Genomic DNA, 25,156 nt, shown 5'->3' on the forward strand with positions numbered 1-25,156 from the left:
AGGTTAAATTTGCCCAACATAAAACAGGATTCAAGCCTAAGAATGCTTTTAAACTGCCTCTTAGCCATTACGTTATTTATGAGCCCTAAATAAGCTCTACAACAAGTGTCTGCCCACCCACGTTTAATGCACTGAGTAGAGAGATAGACACTTTATAACTTACTCTAGCACAGAATTAGATGTAAAGTAGTAATTACTTTGATAGTGGCTCTCAAGAAGTGACAGGACATGGGGAAACTTCAGTGACGACCACACTGTCATTTCCAGGCTATGTCAAATTATAAAGCGATAGCCATAACAATACCAATGATACTTTTGTTGTGGATAATTGGCTTTATAAATTGTATGAACTGTAACATCATTAGGAAAATTCAGAGTGTGTGTTGAGCTCAAACATACAATCTAGAAAAACAGAGTGCTTGATGTGCAAACATAGCTTCAAAAACATCCCCTAGACATACTCCTCTCTCTCTCGTATTTGATAAATGTTGTTGTCCATAGCCCTTTCTTTTGAGAATTTGGAAAGCATTATAAGGATATGAACTGTGTTCAGGAAATTTTATTACTAAAATTACTAGAGGAATTTGGTTTTGATGCTTATTCTCTGATAATGTTTAGCAGCAGGAACTGGAGAGCCGCCAAGCTCAGCAAAGGCCATCATGTTCTGGCCTGTGTATATTGATATTAATTTGCCCTATTTGTCAAGGAGGAAAGGAAAACTCAGGGAAATATATAGAAAAAGCAAAATGCTTAGCCTAGGTCATGCTTAAACTCAGCATTAAGTATCTGTTTAAAAATAGATGAATCAATAGAGCTGATACAAAACTATTTGCTTCATCCACTTGGAATGTGCTTATCACACGATTTAGACTTTCTTTTCTCTTTAGAACTCCATTCTCCATGCTTTCAGTTCAGCAAGCCTTCATTTTGGTTCTCCCTCCTGAGACACAGGGTATAAAACGTTTCTAACCTTCTCTGGCTACCACGCCCCCCTACCCCACATCACAAATCAGGTGTGCGTGAGATGGTTGTCGTTACCGAATGTGCTGGAGTGATGACCTGATATGTAGAGGAGGGCACGTGAAGCCCCCCGGTTGCTGTGATACTCTCTCAAATGGCTTTAAAGCATTGAATCATACAGTCAACTCACTAGTAGTTAGAAGTAGACAACTGAAGGAACGAATGTTTAAATAATCGTGGTCTATGATCTGAAGTAGGGTAGTGTACCCAATCTAAACATTATCTGACATGTTCACCCTCCCTGATGGAAATACAGTGCCACAATTCGTCAGAACCATCAGAATTTATAGAGGCCCATCACATGTACTCTAAAGACAAAAAAAGCATTTTTTTGCCCCAAATTTTCCTTCATATATTAGAGCTGATAAATATTTAGAAACAGCGTATACATATGTCTACACATTTTAATAAGGTATTGAATCTTTTTGACAAGGCTACTTTGTTTCCTTCATGTGCTAGGAAAATGTGAATGGAAGAATTATAGAATGTCATCTTTTATTTTACATCATTCTTTTGCTCTCTTTTCAAGTGAAAAGCTAGACTAAGATACAAAACCAGCTAAAGTGATCCAATTTAAGCAACTCTGCTTTCTTTGACATGTTTATTTATCTGAAAGTGTTCAGCAATATTTTAGGTGGCAAATATTATTAGAAATAGGATATATGCCTTTAGGGCAATATATTGATCCACTTAATGGCACACACACACAAAATGGTAAATTGAATGCTGAGAACCCTAATTCATCTACAATTTGGAAAGCGTCAAACATCAAGAAGTAAACTTACACATGATTTATTTCTTTGCTTGCAAGCTGTGGGGAGCTAGATGTGGGGGAGCATATTGGATATTAAGATACCTAAATGAACCCAAGTCACTCTAACTTAGAAGTTGAAGAGCAAAACTGCTAGCAAACCAATAACAAGCTCCTGCAAAGACCACATTTCAAAACCATATGCCTATATTTAAATATAGTTTATGCCCGGGTGGCTCAGTCGGTTGAGCATCCAGCTTCAGCTCAGGCCATGATCTCACGGTTTGTGGGTTCGAACCCCGCGTGGGGCTCTGTGCTGACAGCTCAGACCCTGGAGCCTGCTTCGGATTCTGTGTCTCCCTTTCTCTCTGTCCTTCCCCCGCTCATGCTCTGTCTCCCTCGGTCTCTCAAAAATAAACATTAAAAAAAAAAATCAAAACTGTATTCCTTTTTTTTAAAAAAAAATTTTTTTTTTAACATTTTATTTATTTTTGAGACAGGGAGAGACAGAGCATGAACGGGGGAGGGTCAGAGAGAGAGGGAGACACAGAATCTGAAACAGGCTCCAGGCTCCGAGCTGTCAGCACAGAGCCCAACGCGGGGCTCGAATTCTCGGACCGCGAGATCATGACCTGAGCTGAAGTCGGCAGCTTAACCGACTGAGCCACCCAGGCGCCCCTCAAAACTGTATTCCTTGAGAAACAATTGTTTTTCCAAAAACAAAGAGAAGATGTTCGGAACAAAGTTTATATTCGAAGATTTTGGAGAATTTGCCCACTGCATCCCATCCCCCACCAAAGGTTCAAAGGTGTATTTGTATATTAAAAACTCTAAGATACTTGTTTTCCTTTCTGTTACACAGAGTTTTCTGATTTTGCTCCTTACATCGTATTTAGAATATCTGTAACTTTTTGTGAAGCACAAGTGTTTCATAAAAAATAACTTGTGAACTCTGAATTGGACTTTTTGGTGCCCGTGCCTATATTATGTAGAATTCACTGCATGTGCTTAGATCTTGCACATTTTATGTAAGGAGTACTTGGTAGATGGAGAATTCTTCAAAGTTTGTATTAAGTTGTTTTTTTTTTACTTAACGTCTATGCTAAAATTGAAAGTCTTTATTTATACAAAAGGAAAAAAAAACACCTGATTTTCAGTACAGACACCTTCTCACTGCTTTGTTGAGTAAGACCTTCTGTTTGCGGATTGTGATTATTCATGAACATGTCTTACTGTATGTAGTCTAAATTAGATTTTCTGGTAGTTTCTTGGCCATGTAAGTTAGTTTGTGTTTGGAGATTTAAAATCAACGAATTATTAGAAGTTAAAAAAAAAAAAACAAAACCAAAAACAGGACCTAATATTCTTACTACCCAGTTCTCTTTAAATACCATGGGCGTGTTTATGAGTTGATGTTACAAATGGAAGTAAAGGTTTTCTAACTGATACCAGAAAGATTTTCTTTTTCTTTTTTATAAACACTAAAGGGAAAGGCAGCATAAACATAGATAATAAAGCTTGATTTTAAAAAGATGTGTAAGTATTTGTGAAATAGTTTTACAAAGGCAAAACACATAATTAATTGGCCTCAGTAGTTTGCCTCAATCAAGTATAATATAGATGTTAATCAGCATATACTTAAAAGATGAGCTGACAAATCTGATATTTTTTTTTCTTAAGTTTTATTATTTATTTTGAGAGAGTGAAAGAGAGTGGGGGAGAGGCAGAGAGACAGACTAGAGATAGAAAATTCCAGACAGGCTGCACATTGGCAGCCCAGAGCCCGATGGTGGGCTTGATCTCCGAACTGTGAGATCATGACTTGAGCCAAAACTAAGAGTCGGACACTTAACAGACTGAGCCACCCAGGTGCCCCTGATATTCTTTTCTTTTTTTTTTAAGTTTATTTAGTTTTATTTTGAGAGAGAGAGAGAGAAGAGAGAGTGAGCAGGAGAAGGGCAGAGAGAGAAAGAGGGAGAGAGAGAATCTCAAGCAGCATGGAGCCCAATGCAGGGCTGAAACCCACACACTTTGAGATCATGACCTGAGCTGAAACCAAAAGTTGAATGCTTAACCAACTGAGCCACCCAGGCACCCCCTGATATTCTTGATATTAATTTTCTAGAATGCTTTTATTGTCATTGGTAATGTTAAATAACAAAATCGAAACAACTGTCGGAGAGTAGGCTTATTAGAAAAAATAAACTTTGCTGGAATATTAGAAAAGTGACATTATTAAGAGGTTTCCACACGTTGATATGAACATTTTTTCTATAAGTCTGAAATTAAGAATCTAATTAGATTCTTTTCTTACTCTGAGTAAATAGAAACTTCAACCATATGGTTATCCATATATGGCTTCATATATATCCACATGAAACTTCATCCCTTTGGACATGGTCTGATTTTATTATCTTTATTGTGGAGCTGTTGTGTGGCTGTGCTGTTCTTGTTAAAATGAATGGGCATTACTCATAAATCAGGACAAAAGAGTGAAAGGCATCATGCTGTTGTGGGAAAGTTGTCGAATTTTTCTCCTACAAGTGAGATACCACAAATGGCTCTGATTGCATCATTTGAGAAAAGACTGCACTGAAATCTGTCCAGAAAAGAGCTGAGAGGAAGAAGAGCAAAATGCGGAGAGTCTGAATAAATAGGCTTTTCCAGCCTGAAAAGCCCAAGGCTGAGAAGGGATTTCACCAAAGGCTATAAAATCACCAAGTGCATAGACGGGGAGGACATGGCTTGTTGACCAAATCCACTGACATTTTAAGAAAGTAATTTTTGACTTATTAAAAGAAGTACTTATTTACAAAATGGCTAATACTCTCATTAAATTGATAAAGAAGTAGACTTGATGAAAACATATCTACAAAAAGAGTGTGGAAGGAAGACGTGAATGAATGGCATGTAATGAGTAGATGACTACAAAGTTGGGAACACTGGGAATACTTTTCTTTCTTTTTTAATTTTTTTGTTTTTAGTTTAGAGAGACACAAAGAGAGAGAATGTGAGTTGGCAGGAGAGAGAGAATCTTAAGTAGATTTCACCCTCTGTGAGGAGCCCTATGTGGGGCTTCATCTCATAAACTGGGATCATGACCTGAGCCAAAATCAAGAGTCTGATGCTCAACCGATTGAACCACTCTGGTGACCCAGGAATACTTTTCTTATATTTTGTGTCAGACCTTTAGGAGAGCCTTGTGATAGCATTCTGGTAAACAGGCTCTCAAACAACAACAACAACAACAACAACAACAAAACCAAAAAAACAAACAAAAAACGGCCCCGATTGGTCACTTGTTTGTACTTGCTGATTTCCATGATGTAAATATCCACCATGATTGATTTCAAGCTACCAATAATTTAACAACTGCTTCAAATGTTTGTGAATATTTAACAAATAGTCCCCACAACCCCTCAAATATACCACTTATGCCAACTTACAAAGGCTATGAACAAAGCCACTGTGAGACTCTTCTGGTTAGACCATTAGTCTGAGGCACCTTTGGGAGAGAAACCCACACCACCCTCCTGAATTAGCATAATTGGATTAAAATGGTCATTTAAAAATCTATATAAATTCATTTGGTTTTCATTCATTCATTCATTCATTCATACAGTCAGTTCCTATTACACCACCATGTGGCATGTGATGTGGGCTGTAGGAATGGGAAGACTTGGTTGGAGAGGGGAGCAGATTGCAGAACTCCAGAGGGTGCTGGTGTATGTCTTCTTGGGCAATATAGAACAGTGTGCCACGCAAGGCAGGTGTTACGTACACAGTATCTACAGGCAAATAAAAGGTGGTGCTGTGGGTTTGAGGACCATGGGGCCTCTACTATGCCCTCTCCCAGCTGTAATTATTCTTGAGTCTCTTCCTTTCTTTAACTGCACCCAAGTGTGCATGGTTCTCGCTAAGTATTATGGCTGAGTTGAAAGAAACTGTATAAAAAAATAATAGCAAGACAATGACTTGTAATTAACTGAGTTAACAGCTTCATGTAAGCAAAATGAACAATTTCCAGGGGCTTTTATGTACTTCCACCAATGCATGGAAAGAATTACGATTATACATTTGTTCTAGGAAGTGGCTGGAAGGTGTTAAATTGCTCAGCTCTATTACAAATGAAAAGATTTGCCTAGTAATTAGCATCAAGCCATTCATTTCATAAAAGGGTATTAGTTAATGTCTTGTCATAAAATAGAAAAGATTAAAAATGGAAAAGATGTAGGGCTAACAGCTCTTTCAGGCTGAGAACTGTCTTTCATCCCCACCGAAACTATTTTTATTCTTCTCAAGATGGTTTCAGCCATTCACTATGGCAGTTTCATGGCTCACTTTGTGGAATAAGCAGGAGTTTGACCTTTGGTGATGTGTATGAGGGGGTGGTGAGGGAAACCCATAGACTAAAAGAGACTTGAAAGATATATATATATATATATATATATATATATATATATATATATATTTAAATTTTTTTTAGTATTTTTTTTTATTTTTGAGAGAGAGAGAGAGAGCACAAGCAGGGGAGGAGCAGAGAGAGAGGGAGACACAGAATCCAAAATGGGCTCCAGGCTCTGAGCTGTCAGCACAGAGCCCAACGTGGGGCTCAAACTCACAAACCGTGAGATCATGACCTGAGCCAAAGCCAGACGTTCAACCAACTGAGCCACCCAGGCGCCCCTTGAAAGATATATATTTTTTAATGGACAATACTATATTGTAGTACCTGGGGACATTTGGGGGATAACAGTATAAAGAAACACAAAGGATTGTTATGAAAGTTGGGATAGTGGTTACTTGTGAGGGGAAGAGGAGGGGTGATTGGGATGGGCCAAATGAAAGGTTTTTCGGGATGGCTGGCAAACTTATATTTCTTGGTCCTGGGTGATGGTTACAAAGGTCGTTGCCTTAAAATAATTCAGTAAGCTATGTTATTTGTTTAATGGCATTTTCTAGATCTGTGTTTTATTTTTGCCTTTTTTTGGTTTTTTTTTTTAACGAAAATGATGGTCTTAAAATGGGAGTTCATGTAACTGTTCTTCAACTGGGAAGAAACCGTTCATTGATGAAAAATTTGCTTTCAGTTAAAGAAAGTGTCTTGTATTTATTCAGTTGGTCAATAAAAATTAAAGAGAGTGCAATGCTTATATGCAAATTCCAGTTTCCCAGAAACCAGTATTTATTTTTTAAAAAATTTTTAATGTTTTTATCTTATTTTTTGAAAGAGAGAAAGAGAGAGAGAGAGAAAGTGGGGGAGGGGCAGAGAGAGAGGGAGACACAGAATCTGAAGCAAGATCCGGGCTCTGAACTGTCAGCACAGAGCCTGACACGGGGCTCGAACCCACGAGCTGTGAGATCATGATCTGAGCTGAAGTCCGACACTTAACTGAGTGTGCCACCCAGGCGCCCTGGGATTTCTTTTGGTTAAATGTGAAAAAGACCTTAAGTAGTCCTGATTTTATCGGATTCAGGCAAATAAGTGGATATTTTCTGCTTGTACATGTATTTGGAACTTCCTGAGGGCGTTAAGAAATGATTTAATGCATCGCTATTATTTAGGAATAAATTTTCAAGTACTTGGATATAAAACCTTGGGGTTTCCTAAACTTGATTACATATCACATTTTGAGGAAGAATTGGTAACTTGGTTGTGACCCTGTAAGGGTCATTCATCTCGGTGAACCCCACGTCTAGCCCAACAGTTAGCACATAGTGAGTGCTCAGTGAATAATTGTAGAGTGTGTTAAGAAGTAGCAATAATACAGTGCCTTCAGCTTGACAGATTTAGTAATAATTTTGTCATTCAGATCCTTGCTGTAGATCCAGGTGATGAACATTCCAAAAACATAAGACAGCACGCATAATTCTGGAACGTATTCACCGCTTATAATGCTTACAGTTATTTACAGTATTCCGTAGTGGAATTCCATATTTGCATCAGAGTTGCCATAACCACATTCTATTGTTTATTTGTAAAGTAACAATCATGGAAACAGATTGCAATAAATTAACCAGAGATATCTTTTAACTGAAGGTAAATACTTCTTTTAAGAGCTGAATGTCCACCTGCTGAGATGAGGAGCATTGTCAAAACCTGTTTAGTTTATTTAGTGCGGTGCAGCTCACTGTAATTGGTAGGTTTACCGCTGATGCCGAACGTTAGTGCTTCGTGTTTGCTACAGAATTGGAACACTGTCTTAGTAACTGTGCATTTATTAATCTTTACGATTTGCACCTGCTGGAATTTGAGCACCCTGGGCATGTGGAGCTTGGTTCAAAGCGCTGAGGCTACAACCTAGTGTTTCCAGGGGTCCTTCGGGACAGGGCACTTACTCTAAATTGTAATCCTGATGACGATGAGTGGCTGCTTGGCCACTCCACCACCACTCCAGGGCCATGATTGTGCCGGCTTAGTGTTTGCAGCACCGCAGGGGCCTTTAAAAGCAGGAAGAAGTGGAGGGAGAGATGCAACACATTCCTTTGGGAATTGCTAAAATCTCCTTGTAAAGAAAGGCCTCAAATACCATTTCAGATAATACCCAAATTGACCAAAGTATGTCGCATGGATGATTAGGAGAGGACAGAAGGACTCACGCTTTTGGCCTAATTAGTCATACAGGATGCATAACTAGTGTCATTTTAAAATACTGAGATTACTAGGGGCGCCCGGATGGCTCAGTCCGTTAAGCCTCGAACTTTGGCTCAGGTCAAGGATCTGACGGTTGGTGGGTTCCAGCCCCGTGTTGGGCTCTGTGCTGACAGCCCAGACCCAGAGCCTGGAGCCTACTTCAGATTCTGTGTCTCCCTCTCTCTCAGCCCCTACCCCGCTTGCACTCTATGTCTCTCTCTATCTCTCAAAAATAAATAAGCGTTAAAAATTTTTTTTAAATACTGACATTACTAAATATATGCATGTATGTATGTATGTATATATGAATGCGTAGGAGTATAATTTACCCAACTTCCTAAAACAGGCCTCCATTGTGGCTGAGGACACAGCGGATACACGTCACAGTGCCCCTCAGTTTCTTTCCTGTGCGCCGTGAAGCATAGCAACTTCCTGCAAAGAGAATGACACAATCTATGTGTTTCTACAAAAAATTTCAAAGAACTGTCATATTTTTCAAAAAAAAACACATCTCTGAATTTACCAGAATTGAGTACTGTGACCTTAATGCTTTAAAAATCTTTAAATGATGCTGTCCTTATGCACAGCTTGTGATCAAGCACACGTCTCAAGTAATAAACACTTTGTAAATCATATTGTTTCTTTCCTTGTGAGCTTTTGACAAATTCCTTTATGTCTTCAAGGCTTCCATTCTGTATGTGTGAGATATGAGAGGACATTTGTTGGCACTGGTATTTGGGCATCTTGGAAGAATATTAGATAAAAAAACAATCTAGATGTTGCTTTTAGGTTTTTGACTACTGAAAGATATTATGAATTAAATGAATTTTATGGGGAGCCTGGGTGACTCAGTCGGTTAAGCATCCGACTTCAACTCAGGTCGTGATCTCATGGTACGTGAGTTTGAGCCCCACATGGGACTCTGTGCTGACAGCTCAGACCCTGGAGCCTGCTTCCGATTCTGTCTCTCTCTCTCTCTCTCTCTCTCTGCCCCTCCACTGCTCGTGCTCTGTCTCTCTCTCTCTCAAAAATAAATAAACATTAAAAAAATTTTAAAAATAAATGAATGAATTTGAAGATAAGAAAACCATTGCATATTTGTGTTGTCTGTAAGCTTGGCAAGAAAGAGTGGAAGCATCTAGGGACTTGAAGTTGGGTGTGGTCATGAGAGAATGTGCCTAAATGTGGGAGGGGAGACAAGAACTGCTCTAGGCAAGAGGAAGAAGTCCAGCTATTTGAGTTATGCAGGCGAAAGCTCACTGGTCTGTAATGAATTAAAAAAAAAAGTCTGATGAATGGATAAAGAAGATGTTGTGTGTACACACACACACACACACACACACACATACACACACACACACAATGGAATACTACTTATCAATCGAAAAGAATGAAATCTTGCCATTTGCAACAATGTGGATGGATGCTAAGCGAAATAAGTCAGAGAAAGACAGATATGATTTCACTCATATGTGGAATTTGATAAACACAACAGATGAACATAGGGGAAGGGAAGGAAAAATAAGGTAAAAACAGAGAGGCTAACAATAAGAAATTCTTAAATACAGAGAACAAACTAAGGGTTGCTGGAGGGGAGGTGGGGGGGATGGGCTAAATGGGATTAGGGAGGGCACTTGTTGGGATGAGCACTGGGTGTTATATGTAAGTGATGAATCACTGGGTTCTAATCCTGAAACCAATACTACACTGTATCTTAACTAACTTGAATTTAAATTAAAAAGAAAAAAAAAAAGTTTGGACTTAACTAAGGCAAGACTTTCTTCAAAAGGATTACTCCAGAGAGCGGGGAGGGATATGGCAATTGGGAGGCTGCTCCAACGAGGCCTTCCAGTGTCTCAAGCATTAGGCCGAAAGGGGTTTTCTTTTATAGAGAGAAGGAAACAAACCTTGAAAGAATGAGGTTTGGGAATGTGAGTGAGAGAGGGTGGTGGGTGCTTTACTCTGAGGTCAAGCTTATTTTCCAGAACGGCTGTGAAAGAAGGTTGTCTGCTGGCTCACGCTGAGAGTGGCCCAAAGTTTAGGGGGTTAGGGGAGAGAGAGAATCTTAGCAAACGTTTGGTTAACAAGCATTTTGTTCTGATTGATAGCTGGTCATTCATGGGGCAAAGAATGGACATTTTGCAGGGTATGTGTCTGGTCTTGACACAGGTGAACAAGGGTACCCATGAGTTTTATCTAAGTTATATCTGGAAGGGTGTTTGTTTTTCTTTTGTTTATTTGTTTTTGCCGGGAGCCATTTCTCAGAACACAAAGGTTAGGAGGATTTTATTTTTTTTTTCACTGTTTTTCAGGATCACAGGGCTCAGATAAAATTCAGTATTGGCATTGGCAGTGAGAGGGAGTGCAGAAAAGTGGTTGGTGTCAGAGCTTCGAGGACAGATGAGAGCATCTGGAGAGATGGTCGGAGCATAGTGATGGGGAATCCTGGGACAGATGGTATGGAGAGATCCAGACAGGCAGGTCTGAAAAACATCTGTGGAAGGAATATGTATCTCTGGCAGTAGGGTCTCGGGCACAGGACTGGAGATCAGAAGCAAAATTTAATTCCTCACAGGGAAGGTGTTGGGAGTACGATGGGGCTCCCAGTCTCAAAGTATGTGAAATGGCTCCTGGCTTTTGGAAAAGGAAGGCATTTTCCATTTTGAGAGCAAGCAAGGCCTCAACCTAGCTGAACTAGATCAGAGGTAGGTTGGAGGTTATCGAAAATAACTTCTTTTATCAATAGATGAGATTGATTCCAAACTCTGGAACTTAGTTTAAAGGGATTGAGGGAGGAAAGACAGCAGGCAGAACCCAGCACATAATATCTTTAAAAAAAGGTGTTTTTTTTTTTTCTTAAAGAAAACCAATTTATTTTCAGCCTGGATAATGGCCTATTGTGTCATGAATCTCTATCATTTCCATACTATATACTTAGGAATTTCTTTTTGTTTTATAGGTCAACATCCTGAGTGTCACATGGGAAGAGCTTAGTTAAATTTAGGAGGGAAACAGAATATAAATAGCTGTATTAAAGAATTGTAAAGTTTGAAACACTACATGTCAAAATCGAAAATGTAAAAGTTAGGTTCTTTTGGGTTTCTCTATTTTTAAATTTCTATTTTTTTCCTCCGTTGATAACATTAACATTGAATATTGAATTCTCTTCCAAATATTGAGTATCGTTTCTATATGCAGTATGTGAGGCTTTTATAAATGATTTGCATGTGGCTTACCATTTCCTTTCTTTCGGTTATCTTAAACTTATTTAAATATCCAAGAAGTGCAGATAATATGTAAATATAAATATTGCATGATAGCAAAAGCCTGTTTTATTTTGTCAATTCATAAGAATATTTGTGAAAGTTCTATGTATGGGAAGAAAACATATCATTTCTCTGACCCCGTATAACACAATTCCCAAGGAAGAATTCAGATTTAGCAATTGCTTCAGAACTGCTCTCCACATCTGGTCTAGTAAGCCCAGGGTTATTTATTCAAATTCCAAATGTTTATTCAGGGTACAGAGTGGTACTTAACAAGATTTCTCTGCCGACTGCTGTCTCATATCAATTGTAACTGTGCTAGAACATCTATCCTGACATGCTTTATATTTTGATTTTATATATAGCAAATCATATATATATATATATATATATATATGTACATTTCTCCCTCTCCATCAGTGTAAGGTGTAAGAGGTTTCAGAGGACGGTGGCTGTGCTTCGTACATCTTTGACAACCCTACAAACTTCTTAAAATGGGGTCTGATTCATGGTCAGCATTTAATATATGTGGTGATGTAAATAAAAAAGTTAGTCTTAAAATGGAGTGCTATCCTTTTAGTCCTGTGCATTCCAATCAATCTCTAAAATGACATAATGTGTGGAATTTTGAATTACGCATAGGATTAGAATGTGTCCAGAGATGTGAATGGGATGCCAAAGAACTACTGACGGGATCTCTCCTTCAGCTCCTAATCCTAGCCCCACCTCTGGACTCTGCTCCCTGTCTCAGTCTCCATTTCCGCCCCACATGACACAGTCCAAATAGCTGGAGCCTATGGAGATCTGGCCTCTGTCTCCTTTTCCAGCCCTATGCCCCGGTTTCCTCCCACTTGCGCCTTATGCTTCAACTATCCTTAAGCTCAGGCAGGTTCCTGAATAAGCCTTGATTGTCAAGGCTCTCAGCCTTTGTACATTGCTCCCTCTTCCTGCCAAGGCTTTCTTGTCCCATTTTCCTGGTGAATTCCACACTGGAACTTTTCTATGATTCTCAGGTGGAATTTGCCGTTGTCACCCTTGCACTCTCATTATACTCTGTACTTAACCTCCGTTTTAATGTCAAATCCTCTTTACTGCATTTATCTGTTCTTGTTCCTGTCTACGCCATGTGCCAACAACTCTTTGAGGGCAGGGGATCTAGTCTTACTCCTGTTCGCGTTCCCACTGCTTTGCCCTGCTTAGCGACCTACCGATTGATGATCAGTGAGGGCAGTAGATTCATTAACAGAAAGGTTGCTTTTCAACATATTTTTTTCTTCTATGAAATAATAAATAGGATAGACTTTAGTAAATTGATGCATTTGGAAATTAGTCCTAAATATCAGATCTGTGCAGAGAAAAAAATCCTATGAATTTGATACTTTTAGCTATTAGGCATGTAAAATCTTAAGATATTTTGATAACACCAGCACTATGTTAATTCATCTACTTTACTCAATCATCATCTATTTGTTCAGTAACAGATTATAGTACAAACAATATGGAAATGGCACATGATGGTAATGAATAATCATCTATTATGAATTAAATGTGAGTTTATATGTGTGTGTAACATATATCAATGTTATTGTATATTCCCTATCTACATCTCTATTTTCTATCATCTATTTCCTTGAGATCCTGTAAGAGTGTATTGGAGAATATAAGAATATATAGCAAAGTAAAACATGGTATTTTGCGCTTATCTATTTATGAACCTTGTAAATCTAGAATATAGGAGGAAGGTTGGTGGAAACATAAAGAAGAAAGTAATGATTCTTCTTGGTGAGATCAGGAAGGTTTACATGGAGTTATAATCTGTTTTTGTGACGACTAAGATTTTTCCAAATGGAAGGCACCATTTTACTCAGAAAAATAGCACAAACAACAGAAAAGGGGCCTGAACATGCTGGGTATGTTGGGAACCCTGGGGCTCCGGACAGAGGGGTTGGAGTCTCAATGTATAAAATGTATAAATGTATATATATATTATGTATATATGTATGTATATATGTATGTATATACATATTATGTATATACATATACATATTATGTATACATATATGTATACATATACATATATTATGTATATATGTATACACATATATATTATGTATATATGTATGTATATATATAATATATATATATAATGTATAAAATGTATAAAAGGGAGGATAAATGTGGAGAGGCAGAGAGAAATCAGTTGTTTCAAAATCTTACAACAAAACCCAGCAATAATATGCAGATAGTCTTTCCTATTCACTCAAAAGAAAATGTTATTTTTCCTTTGCAAGTGGATCATCTATTCATTTTATTGATAGGGATTTCTAAAGACTTAATTGAGTTACAAAAGGGGGGGGAAACTTTCCAAACAAGAAAGATGTTAAAATAAAGAATCAACATCCATAGAATGAATATAAATCTCTGTATATTCTTCATTTTTCATAACTTGCATAAAATACTAAGTTTGAGTGTGCTTCTTTAAAGCAATTATTCCTATGTATGATATTTAATATTTCCTCTATCTTTAGACCTATACTGTTTTTTTCAGAATTTATTGGCATAATGTATTACAGCATGGAATGAAATTTGGTATTGGTTTCTTTTAGAAGCAAAACTTAAGAATTTCTTTCATATAAATGCTTATAAAAAAGTTCTAAAAGCATATAAAAAAGTTCTTTTTTTTCTTCTTCTTTTTTTTTTTTTTTTTGTAAAGACTTTAATTGCCTTGTCTTGCCTAGGTAATGAACGAATTTGAACTAAAATGCAATCACATTGTTTGATCTTATTTTCCCCCACTGGCATTTCCAGTGTTCAGACCTCATCATAATTTTAAAAATTAGGTTGGCACGGGAGCGACTGCACAGCCACAAAACTAGGCAGAATTGGCAGAGGAATCAGGAGCTTGGATGGTATTTTGGCACTCGCTTCTTCAATTGAAGAGGAACTCTTCAAGTAAATAGACTATTCCAGTATTGGGGGTTTCGAGAATGCTTATTTTGAAATTCTTTCCCATTCTGAATTAAACCATGGCCATCCGTGGCCGGAAAATCTGCCCTGGCATTGCAAACATTATCCATCTAGTTCAGAACTGACGTCTTCAGAACTGAAACATTTGTGCCCCATCGGTGGCTTGCAGTGAACCATTTCAATAATTAAGCTTCCTAAGCTCCATTGCCACAATATGAAATTCTTCCCTGCCAAGGTTTATTTACTCTTCAAAGATAAACATTCTTTTTTTGTCCCATCCTGGTAATAACAGATGCAACGAGAAAGGCCTACTTTCAACATACTTAGAGCTTCGTTCCTTTTCACATTGAAATCAAAGCACTCCCTGTCTTTTGAGTGGCTTATTACAATAGTCCTCTGACCAGTTTTTTGGTCTTCTGCCTCAGCACCCTCTACCCCATTTCCATTCATCTCCTAGATCACAACAAGAATTATCTTTTAAAGGGCAATTTTGATGAAGTATCCTTCCTACTTAAAAACTGCTAATGGATTTCATAATAGAAATGGAAAAGTTAGTAAGGTCAAGGCCATTTATACTCTGCCCCCACCTACATGTGCAGTCTCCTCTCTTTCTAACCTTCTCCCAGTCTACCCCCTTCCTTTCTTGTGGGCTGCCTTCTGTACCCTAACCTTCCCCTTTCTTCACTTATCCTTTTGTCCTCACATGGCACATAGTTTTCTCTAGAAAGCCTTGTTTGTTCCTCTGAGCCTAGGATAGATGTTGGTCTAGTGTCCTTACCATAATGCTATGCATGTACCATTATATTTCCTATTTCTTTTCTATTTCTATACATTAGGCAGAGGCTATGAGTGTAGGTGCTTTGTTAATTCCTTTTTCTTGTGTCATTCTTGCCACTTAGGAGGTACGTAGTAAATATTTATTAAATGGATGAGAAATGTGAGAAAGTTTTTGTCATCAACCAGCTGACACATCTTGATCAAATTATCTTAATCTCTCTGAGCCTGTCCCCATTTCCTGAGCTGTAATATAAGGTGTCTGGACAACATAAACTCCAAATCTCATCTGGTCCAAAATCCTGTGACTCTATAATGAAACCAAAAATTACTGAATACCATGTTTTCCTACAGAGTATTATACATAAGATCCAATGCAAGTGATGCGAGAGAAAGAAACTAATAATCTAGTTGGAGAACTAAGGTCTGGATATGATAAATAACAAGAATAAAGGGCATAAATCTTTATAAAACGTGTAAATCATTACAGTTGTCAAGGAAAGGGAACCAAAAAGTGGCAGCATTGGTTGGTTTTAGTTTGAGAAATGTTCTTGGAAATAACTGAGGATGCTACGTAAAGCCAAAAAGTACCTTAAAGTAAGGAGATAGTGTGAAAATGATATCAATGTCACGGCCCTGAGCCCTTTATACCAGCAGAAGAGCATTAAAGCTTCACAAAATGGGATTTTCTAGTTACAGAGCAATACCAGAGTACTATCGGGTGACAGATATCTGTAAGTAGGCTTTTTTAGAGAACATTTTGGGTCAATTTACTTACACTGTAGCTATTGACATCCACTCAATACTACTCACATTGAAAGCACCAGGTTTCTGTGTACAAACCACTCTTTCTTTGCACGGTGTACCATTAAGAGCAATATAGCACATCTGTGCATTTGGGTTTTTCCTGTCTGCAGTGGACAAATGTAGTTTCTCCAGATCACCTGAATCCGGTGGTAACTTTACAGATAAAATTTAACAAACAGAAACTGTTCTGACTGATATTCTTAACTAAGCTTATTTGTAAGAGGGGTTTTTGTTTGTTTGTTTTTGTTTTTGTTTTTGTTTTTTGGTTTCTGGCTTTTTTTAGTGTAAGGGATCAAGACAGAAAATCTGGAAACGTTTATCATTGGTCTTGATTGTTAAATGAAGTAAGATAAAGTAAGCACCTAAGACAGAGAGAGACATATGCCAGCCACTCCGTTACTTTTTATCATTTCTTGGTCTCTGCCTTGCTGATTAAGAGGTTGGACCCCTAAGGTGCGCCTGGGTGGCTCAGTCGGTTGAGCGTCCAACTTTGGCTCAGGGCATGAACTCACAGCTCAGGTCATGATCTCACAGCTCGTGGGTTTGAGCCCTGCGTTGGGCTCTGTGCTGACAGCTTGGAGCCTGGAGCCTGCTTCAGATTCTGCGCCTCCCTCTCTCTCTGCCCCTCCCCTACTCACACTCTCTCTCTCTCCTTCAAAAATAAACAAAGATTAAAAAAAAAAATTTAAAATCATAAAACTTAAAAGAAAAGAGGTTGGGCCCTTAAAATATATGTATCTTCAACCCTCAATTGTTTGTGATTATCCTTTCTTTATTTTATTTATTTTTTATTTTTTTATTTTTTAATATATGAAATTTACTGTCAAATTGGTTTCCATACAACACCCAGTGCTCATCCCAAAAGGTGCCCTCCTCAATACCCATCACCCACCCTCCCCTCCCTCCCACCCCCCATCAACCCTCAGTTTGTTCTCAGTTTTTAAGAGTCTCTTATGCTTTGCCTCTCTCCCACTCTAACCTCTTTTTTTTTTTTTCCTTCCCCTCCCCCATGGGTTTCTGTTACGTTTCTCAGGATCCACATAAGAGTGAAACCATATGGTATCTGTCTTTCTCTGTATGGCTTATTTCACTTAGCATCACACTCTCCAGTTCCATCCACGTTGCTACAAAAGGCCATATTTCATTCTTTCTCATTGCCACGTAGTATTCCATTGTGTATATAAACCACAATTTCTTTATCCATTCATCAGTTGATGGACATTTAGGCTCTTTCCATAATTTGGCTATTGTTGAGAGTGCTGCTATAAACATTGGGGTACAAGTGCCCCTATGCATCAGTACTCCTGTATCCCTTGGATAAATTCCTAGCAGTGCTATTGCTGGGTCATAGGGTAGGTCTATTTTTAACTTTCTGAGGAACCTCCACACTGCTTTCCAGAGCGGCTGCACCAATTTGCATTCCCACCAACAGTGCAAGAGGGTTCCTGTTTCTCCACATCCTCTCCAGCATCTATAGTCTCCTGATTTCTTCATTTTGGCCACTCTGACTGGCGTGAGGTGGTATCTGAGTGTGGTTTTGATTTGTATTTCCCTGATAAGGAGCAACGTTGAACATCTTTTCATGTGCCTGTTGGCCATCCGGATGTCTTCTTTAGAGAAGTGTCTATTCATGTTTTCTGCCCATTTCTTCACTGGGTTATTTGTTTTTCGGGTGTGGAGTTTGATGAGCTCTTTATAGATTTTGGATACTAGCCCTTTGTCCGATGTGTCATTTGCAAATATCTTTTCCCATTCCGTTGGTTGCCTTTTAGTTTTGTTGGTTGTTTCCTTTGCTGTGCAGAAGCTTTTTATCTTCATAAGGTCCCAGTAATTCACTTTTGCTTTTAATTCCCTTGCCTTTGGGGATGTGCCGAGTAAGAGATTGCTACGGCTGAGGTCAGAGAGCTCTTTTCCTGCTTTCTCCTCTAAGGTTTTGATGGTTTCCTGTCTCACATTCAGGTCCTTTATCCATTTTGAGTTTATTTTTGTGAATGGTGTGAGAAAGTGGTCTAGTTTCAACCTTCTGCATGTTGCTGTCCAGTTCTCCCAGCACCATTTGTTAAAGAGACTGTCTTTTTTCCATTGGATGTTCTTTCCTGCTTTGTCAAAGATGAGTTGGCCATACGTTTGTGGGTCTAGTTCTGGGGTTTCTATTCTATTCCATTGGTCTATGTGTCTGTTTTTATGCCAATACCATGCTGTCTTGATGATTACAGCTTTGTAGTAGAGGCTAAAGTCTGGGATTGTGATGCCTCTTGCTTTGGTCTTCTTCTTCAAAATTACTTTGGCTATTCGGGGCCTTTTGTGGTTCCATATGAATTTTAGGATTGCTTGTTCTAGTTTCGAGAAGAATGCTGGTGCAATTTTGATTGGGATTGCATTGAATGTGTAGATAGCTTTGGGTAGTATTGACATTTTGACAATATTTATTCTTTCAATCCATGAGCAGGGAATGTCTTTCCATTTCTTTATATCTTCTTCAATTACCTGCATAAGCTTTCTATAGTTTTCAGCATACAGATCTTTTACATCTTTGGTTAGATTTATTCCTAGGTATTTTATGCTTCTTGGTGCAATTGTGAATGGGATCAGTTTCTTCATTTGTCTTTCTGTTGCTTCATTGTTAGTGTATAAGAATGCAACTGATTTCTGTACATTGATTTTGTATCCTGCAACTTTGCTGAATTCATGTATCAGTTCTAGCAGACTTTTGGTGGAGTTATCAGATTTTCCATGTATAATATCATGTCATCTGCAAAAAGCGAAAGCTTGACTTCATCTTTGCCAATTTGGATGCCTTTGATTTCCTTTTGTTGTCTGATTGCTGATGCTAGAACTTCCAGCACTATATTAAACAACAGCGGTGAGAGTGGGCATCCCTGTCGTGTTCCTGATCTCAGGGAAAAAGCTCTCAGTTTTTCCCCGTTGAGGATGATGTTAGCTGTGGGCTTTTCATAAATGGCCTTTATGATCTTTAAGTATGTTCCTTCTATCCCGACTTTCTCAAGGGTTTTTATTAAGAAAGGGTGTTGGATTTTGTCAAAGGCCTTTTCTGCATCGATTGACAGGATCATATGGTTCTTCTCTTTTTTTTTTATTAATGTGATGTATCACGTTGATCGATTTGCGAATGTTGAACCAGCCCTGCATCCCAGGAATGAATCCCACTTGATCATGGTGAATAATTCTTTTTATATGCTGTTGAATTCGATTTGCTAGTATCTTATTGAGAATTTTTGCATCCATATTCATCAGAGATATTGGCCTGTAGTTCTCTTTTTTTACTGGGTCTCTGTCTGGTTTAGGAATCAAAGTAATACTGGCTTCATAGAATGAGTCTGGAAGTTTTCCTTCCCTTTCTATTCCTTGGAATAGCTTGAGAAGGATAGGTATTATCTCTGCTTTAACCGTCTGGTAGAACTCCCCTGGGAAGCCATCTGGTCCTGGACTCTTATTCGTTGGGAGATTTTTGATAACCGATTCAATTTCTTCGCTGGTTATGGGTCTGTTCAAGCTTTCTATTTCCTCCTGATTGAGTTTTGGAAGCGTGTGGGTGTTTAGGAATTTGTCCATTTCTTCCAGGTTGTCCAATTTGTTGGCATATAATTTTTCATAGTATTCCCTGATAATTGTTTGTATCTCTGAGGGATTGGTTGTAATCATTCCATTTTCATTCATGATTTTATCTATTTGGGTCATCTCCCTTTTCTTTTTGAGAAGCCTGGCTAGAGGTTTGTCAATTTTGTTTATTTTTTCAAAAAACCAACTCTTGGTTTCGTTGATCTGCTCTACAGTTTTTTTAGATTCTATATTGTTTATTTCTGCTCTGGTCTTTATTATTTCTCTTCTTCTGCTGGGTTTAGGCTGCCTTTGCTGTTCTGCTTCTATTTCCTTTAGGTGTGCTGTTAGATTTTGTATTTGGGATTTTTCTTGTTTCTTGAGATAGGCCTGGATGGCAATGTATTTTCCTCTCAGGACTGCCTTCGCTGCATCCCAAAGCGTTTGGATTGTTGTATTTTCATTTTCGTTTGTTTCCATATATTTTTTAATTTCTTCTCTAATTGCCTGGTTGACCCACTCATTCGTTAGTAGGGTGTTCTTTAACCTCCATGCTTTTGGAGGTTTTCCAGACTTTTTCCTGTGGTTGATTTCAAGCTTCATAGCATTGTGGTCTGAAAGTATGCATGGTATAATTTCAATTCTTGGAAACTTCTGAAGGGCTGTTTTGTGACCCAGTATGTGATCTATCTTGGAGAATGTTCCATGTGCACTCGAGAAGAAAGTATATTCTGTTGCTTTGGGATGCAGAGTTCTAAATATATCTGTCAAGTCCATCTGATCCAATGTATCATTCAGGGCCCTTGTTTCTTTATTGACTGTGTGTCTAGATGATCTATCCATTTCTGTAAGTGGGGTGTTAAAGTCCCCTGCAATGACCACATTCTTATCAATAAGGTTGCTTATGTTTATGAGTAATTGTTTTATATATCTGGGGGCTCGGGTATTTGGCGCATAGACATTTATAATAGTTAGCTCTTCCTGATGGATAGACCCTGTGATTATTATATAATGCCCTTCTTCATCTCTTGTTACAGCCTTTAATTTAAAGTCTAGTTTGTCTGATATAAGTATGGCTACTCCAGCTTTCTTTTGGCTTCCAGTAGCATGATAAATAGTTCTCCATCCCCTCACTCTCAATCTAAAGGTGTCCTCAGATTTAAAATGAGTCTCTTGTAGACAGCAAATAGATGGGTCTTGTTTTTTTATCCATTCTGATACCCTATGTCTTTTAGTTGGCGCATTTAATCCATTTACATTCAGTGTTATTATAGAAAGATATGGGTTTAGAGTCATTGTGATGTCTGTATGTTTTATGCTTGTAGTGATGTCTCTGGTACTTTGTCTCACAGGATCCCCCTTAGGATCTCTTGTAGGGCTGGTTTCGTGGTGACAAATTCCTTCAGTTTTTGTTTGTTTGGGAAGACCTTTATTTCTCCTTCTATTCTAAATGACAGACTTGCTGGATAAAGGATTCTCGGCTGCATATTTTTTCTGTTTAGCACACTGTAGATATTGTGCCAAGCCTTTCTGGCCTGCCAAGTTTCAAAGGAGAGATCAGTCACGAGTCTTATAGGTCTCCCTTTATATGTGAGGGCACGTTTATCCCTTGCTGCTTTCAGAATTTTCTCTTTATCCTTGTATTTTGCCAGTTTCACTATGATATGTCGTGCAGAAGATCGATTCAAGTTACGTCTAAAGGGAGTTCTCTGTGCCTCTTGGATTTCAATGCCTTTTTCCTTCCCCAGTTCAGGGAAGTTCTCAGGTATAATTTCTTCAAGTACCCCTTCAGCACCTTTCCCTCTCTCTTCCTCCTCTGGGATACCAATTATGCGTATATTATTTCTTTTTAGTGTATCACTTAGTTCTCTAATTTTTCCCTCATACTCCTGGATTTTTTTATCTCTCTTTCTCTCAGCTTCCTCTTTTTCCATAACTTTATCTTCTAGTTCACCTATTCTCTCCTCTGCCTCTTCAATCCGAGCTGTCGTCGTTTCCATTTTGTTTTGCATTTCGTTTAAAGCGCTTTTCAGCTCCTCGTGACTGTTCCTTAGTCCCTTGATCTCTGTGGCAAGAGATTCTCTGCTGTCCTGTATACTGTTTTCAAGCCCAGCGATTAATTTTATGACTATTATTCTAAATTCACTTTCTGTTATATTATTTAAATCCTTTTTGATCAGTTCATTGGCTGTTGTTATTTCCTGGAGATTCTTCTGAGGGGAATTCTTCCGTTTGGTCATTTTGGATAGTCCCTGGAGTGGTGAGGACCTGCAGGGCACTTCCCCCGTGCTGTGGTGTATAACTGGAGTTGGTGGGCGGGGCCGCAGTCCGACCTGATGTCTGCCCCCAGCCCACCGCTGGGGCCACAGTCAGACTGGTGTGTGCCTTCTCTTCCCCTCTCCTAGGGGCGGGATTCCCTGTGGGGTGGCGTGGCCCGTCTGGGCTACTGGCACACTGCCAGGCTTGTGTTGCTGGGGATCTGGCGTATTAGCTGGGGTGGGTAGGCAAGGTGCACGGGGGGGCTGGAGGGGCAGGCTTAGCTCGCTTCTCCTTAGGTGATCCACTTCAGGAGGGGCCCTGTGGCAGCGGGAGGGAGTCAGATCCGCTGCCGGAGGTTTGGCTCCGCAGAAGCACAGAGTTGGGTGTTTGCACTGCGCGAGCAAGTTCCCTGGAAGGAACTGGTTCCCTTTGGGATTTTGGCTGGGGGATGGGCGGGGGAGATGGCGCTGGCGCCTTTGTTCCCCGCCAAGCTGAGCTCTGCCGTTCGGGGGCTCAGCAGCTCTCCCTCCCTTTGTCCTCCAGCCTTCCCGCTTTCTGAGCAGAGCTGTTAACTTATGACCTCCCAGACGCTAAGTCGCGCTTGCTGTGGGAACACAGTCCCTCCGGCCCCTCCGCTTTTGCCAGCCAGACTCGGGGGCTCCACTTGGCCGGCGAGCCGCCCCTCCGCCCCGGCTCCCTCCCGCCAGTCCGTGGAGCGCGCACCGCCTCGCCGCCCTTCCTACCCTCTTCCGTGGGCCTCTCGTCTGCGCTTGGCTCCGGAGACTCCGTTCTGCTAATCCTCTGGCAGTTTTCTGGGTTCTTTAGGCAGGTGTAGGTGGAATCTAAGTGATCAGCAGGACGCGCGGTGAGCCCAGCGTCCTCCTACGCCGCCATCTTCCGGAACCCCCCTGTGATTATCCTTTCTTACCCATGACTTTCTTATCCAGGAAGATGTCCTATAAAATGCAAGCTATTTCAGCTCCCAGGAAATAAGATGTTCAAATCCTAGAAGTTGATTTTCTAGAATGGAGGAAAAAATGAAAATCTTATTTATCAAAGTTTCACTGTTTCTAAGTGTTGAATGCCCTTGTTTTCCATTTCACTTTTCCAACTTGCTCTCATCGTTTAAAATCCTATTCAGTATGCCTCAGTTCTCATTAAGCTTTTTCTGTGTTTCTCACTTGGAAGAAATGGATCTTTTTCTCCACTCCCATTTCAGATTATCTCTCTAAATTGCAGAGTTTTTTTGGTTAAGGAAGTCCATAAAAGTTGGAGCTGGGAGGGAATTTGTTGTTATTTTATACTACCTCTAAATTTAAAAGATACAGAAGTAGTCCCAGAGAAATTAGTAAATTAGTCACTGTTTATATATATATACAATTTATCGGATTTTTGTATTGCATTTGCGTTATATCCCGGCACATCAATATATCCACTGCTTTGAGCAATTCTATCTGGTTTGAAAGGCTGTCTAAAATTCTTACATATTCAAATGATGTTTATTTTCTGCAGCTGTTCCAAAGATAACCTCTGTTCAGGTCAAGGGTTGTAGGTTTTGTTCTTACTGTTCTAGAATGTGATTTTCTTCCCCCCAGCTGTTGGCACCATTTTTGAAACTTTGCTTACTGGACTTTATTTGTCCAATCAATTGAAATGATTTCTATTTACTTATCCTACCAGCCCATGTATTGTTTAGGGCCCAAAGTCCTGCTTGAGAATGACTTTACTGAAGCTTTCTGATTTGCTGTACCATGCGATCTTCTCTTTTTATGCATTTCTTTCCTGTGTCACAGATTCCCAAATTATTATACATGTATAGATTTGTTGATTGGTCATTTCATACACTTATGCCATACTCTAAAAACTGGGTCAATGTAACCGTCTTATGAGGGGAGTTTTTACCCAGTGAGGTCCCCTTGTGTGTGTCCAGTGAGTGTTGAAAGTGTCTTCTTGGTCCTGGGGAGAACAGCTGGCTGTGTGCCACATTTTGTAAACTCTGAAGTTCGGATGAGAAGTTCTCTAGAATGTGTTGAAAGTCTTGTGCTCAGAGGCAATATATCATCTGGGTTTATAAGAAATGTCATTTGTTGTAGCTTATTAGACCAAACTGGAAAGACATGGCAGGCAGGGAGAGTGCATGGTATGGGCGAGCGTGATAAGGGTGAATGGAAATCTTTTTTAGACAATACTGGTTTGTAAAGCTATGTAATATAACTTCAAACAGTCCTTTGAGAAAACGGTCCGCAGTTACTTAGAGGGTGAAACTAAATTGCATCGTACGTTCAGCGTAAATACTTATTAACCGGTGTATATTCCCGTTACAAAATCATTGTGGCAACCCAATGAAAAAGCAGAGAAAGTGGTTATTTGAAACCACCATCCAGTGACTCCCTTCTCCAATGTGTTCATAGAAATGACATCTGACAGGATTCCCAGTGGGACCGCTGTCATGGCATTGATGCTTTTGATTAGATACCAAAGAAGGCCAGCCCAGAGGCTGTTATTTGGATTAATTCCCAGGGCTGATAGCTACCACAGTATCTTTAAAAAGAAATACTGTTGCAAGGTATTCATATGCAAATGGGACAGTGATTTAATATTGCAAAGTTTGAGAGAATTGGGAAAATCAACAAAACCGTTCTTTGAAAATTTTGTTACTCTCTAGTTGAAATGAAAGAGATAACAGTTTTGTGAGGTAGACCAAAAGCATGGGTGATGGGCCTCGCATGTCAATTTATTTTCTCAGGGGGGATAATGGAGTCTTTCTAAAAGCCCCTATCTATTACATCACAAAACGAGATTTTTAAACCTTAATGCCAGATTGCTAACATTATCACTGTAGCGACTGTAACATCTGGTAAATTGAAAAGAAAAGATAAGCTTTTTTTTTTTCTTAAATCTGGAAGTTAGTGCCACTTTAAAAGAAAATCTTTGATAACAGTAGGTATTAAACCACTTAAAGCAATCAATAAATCTAGTTGGAAAAGTGAGGAAAATATAGCCTCGAGTTGAAATGTATTTGACGGTGTTGAGGTTAAATACTATACATAAAAGATTTGGATAGAAAACATTTGAATAGACTAGTCTTAGGAAAGAAAGCTCAAGTAGAATTCCAGGAAA

This window comes from Panthera tigris, chromosome B1 (assembly GCF_018350195.1).
Source record: "Panthera tigris isolate Pti1 chromosome B1, P.tigris_Pti1_mat1.1, whole genome shotgun sequence".
NCBI classification, from domain to species: domain Eukaryota; kingdom Metazoa; phylum Chordata; class Mammalia; order Carnivora; family Felidae; genus Panthera; species Panthera tigris.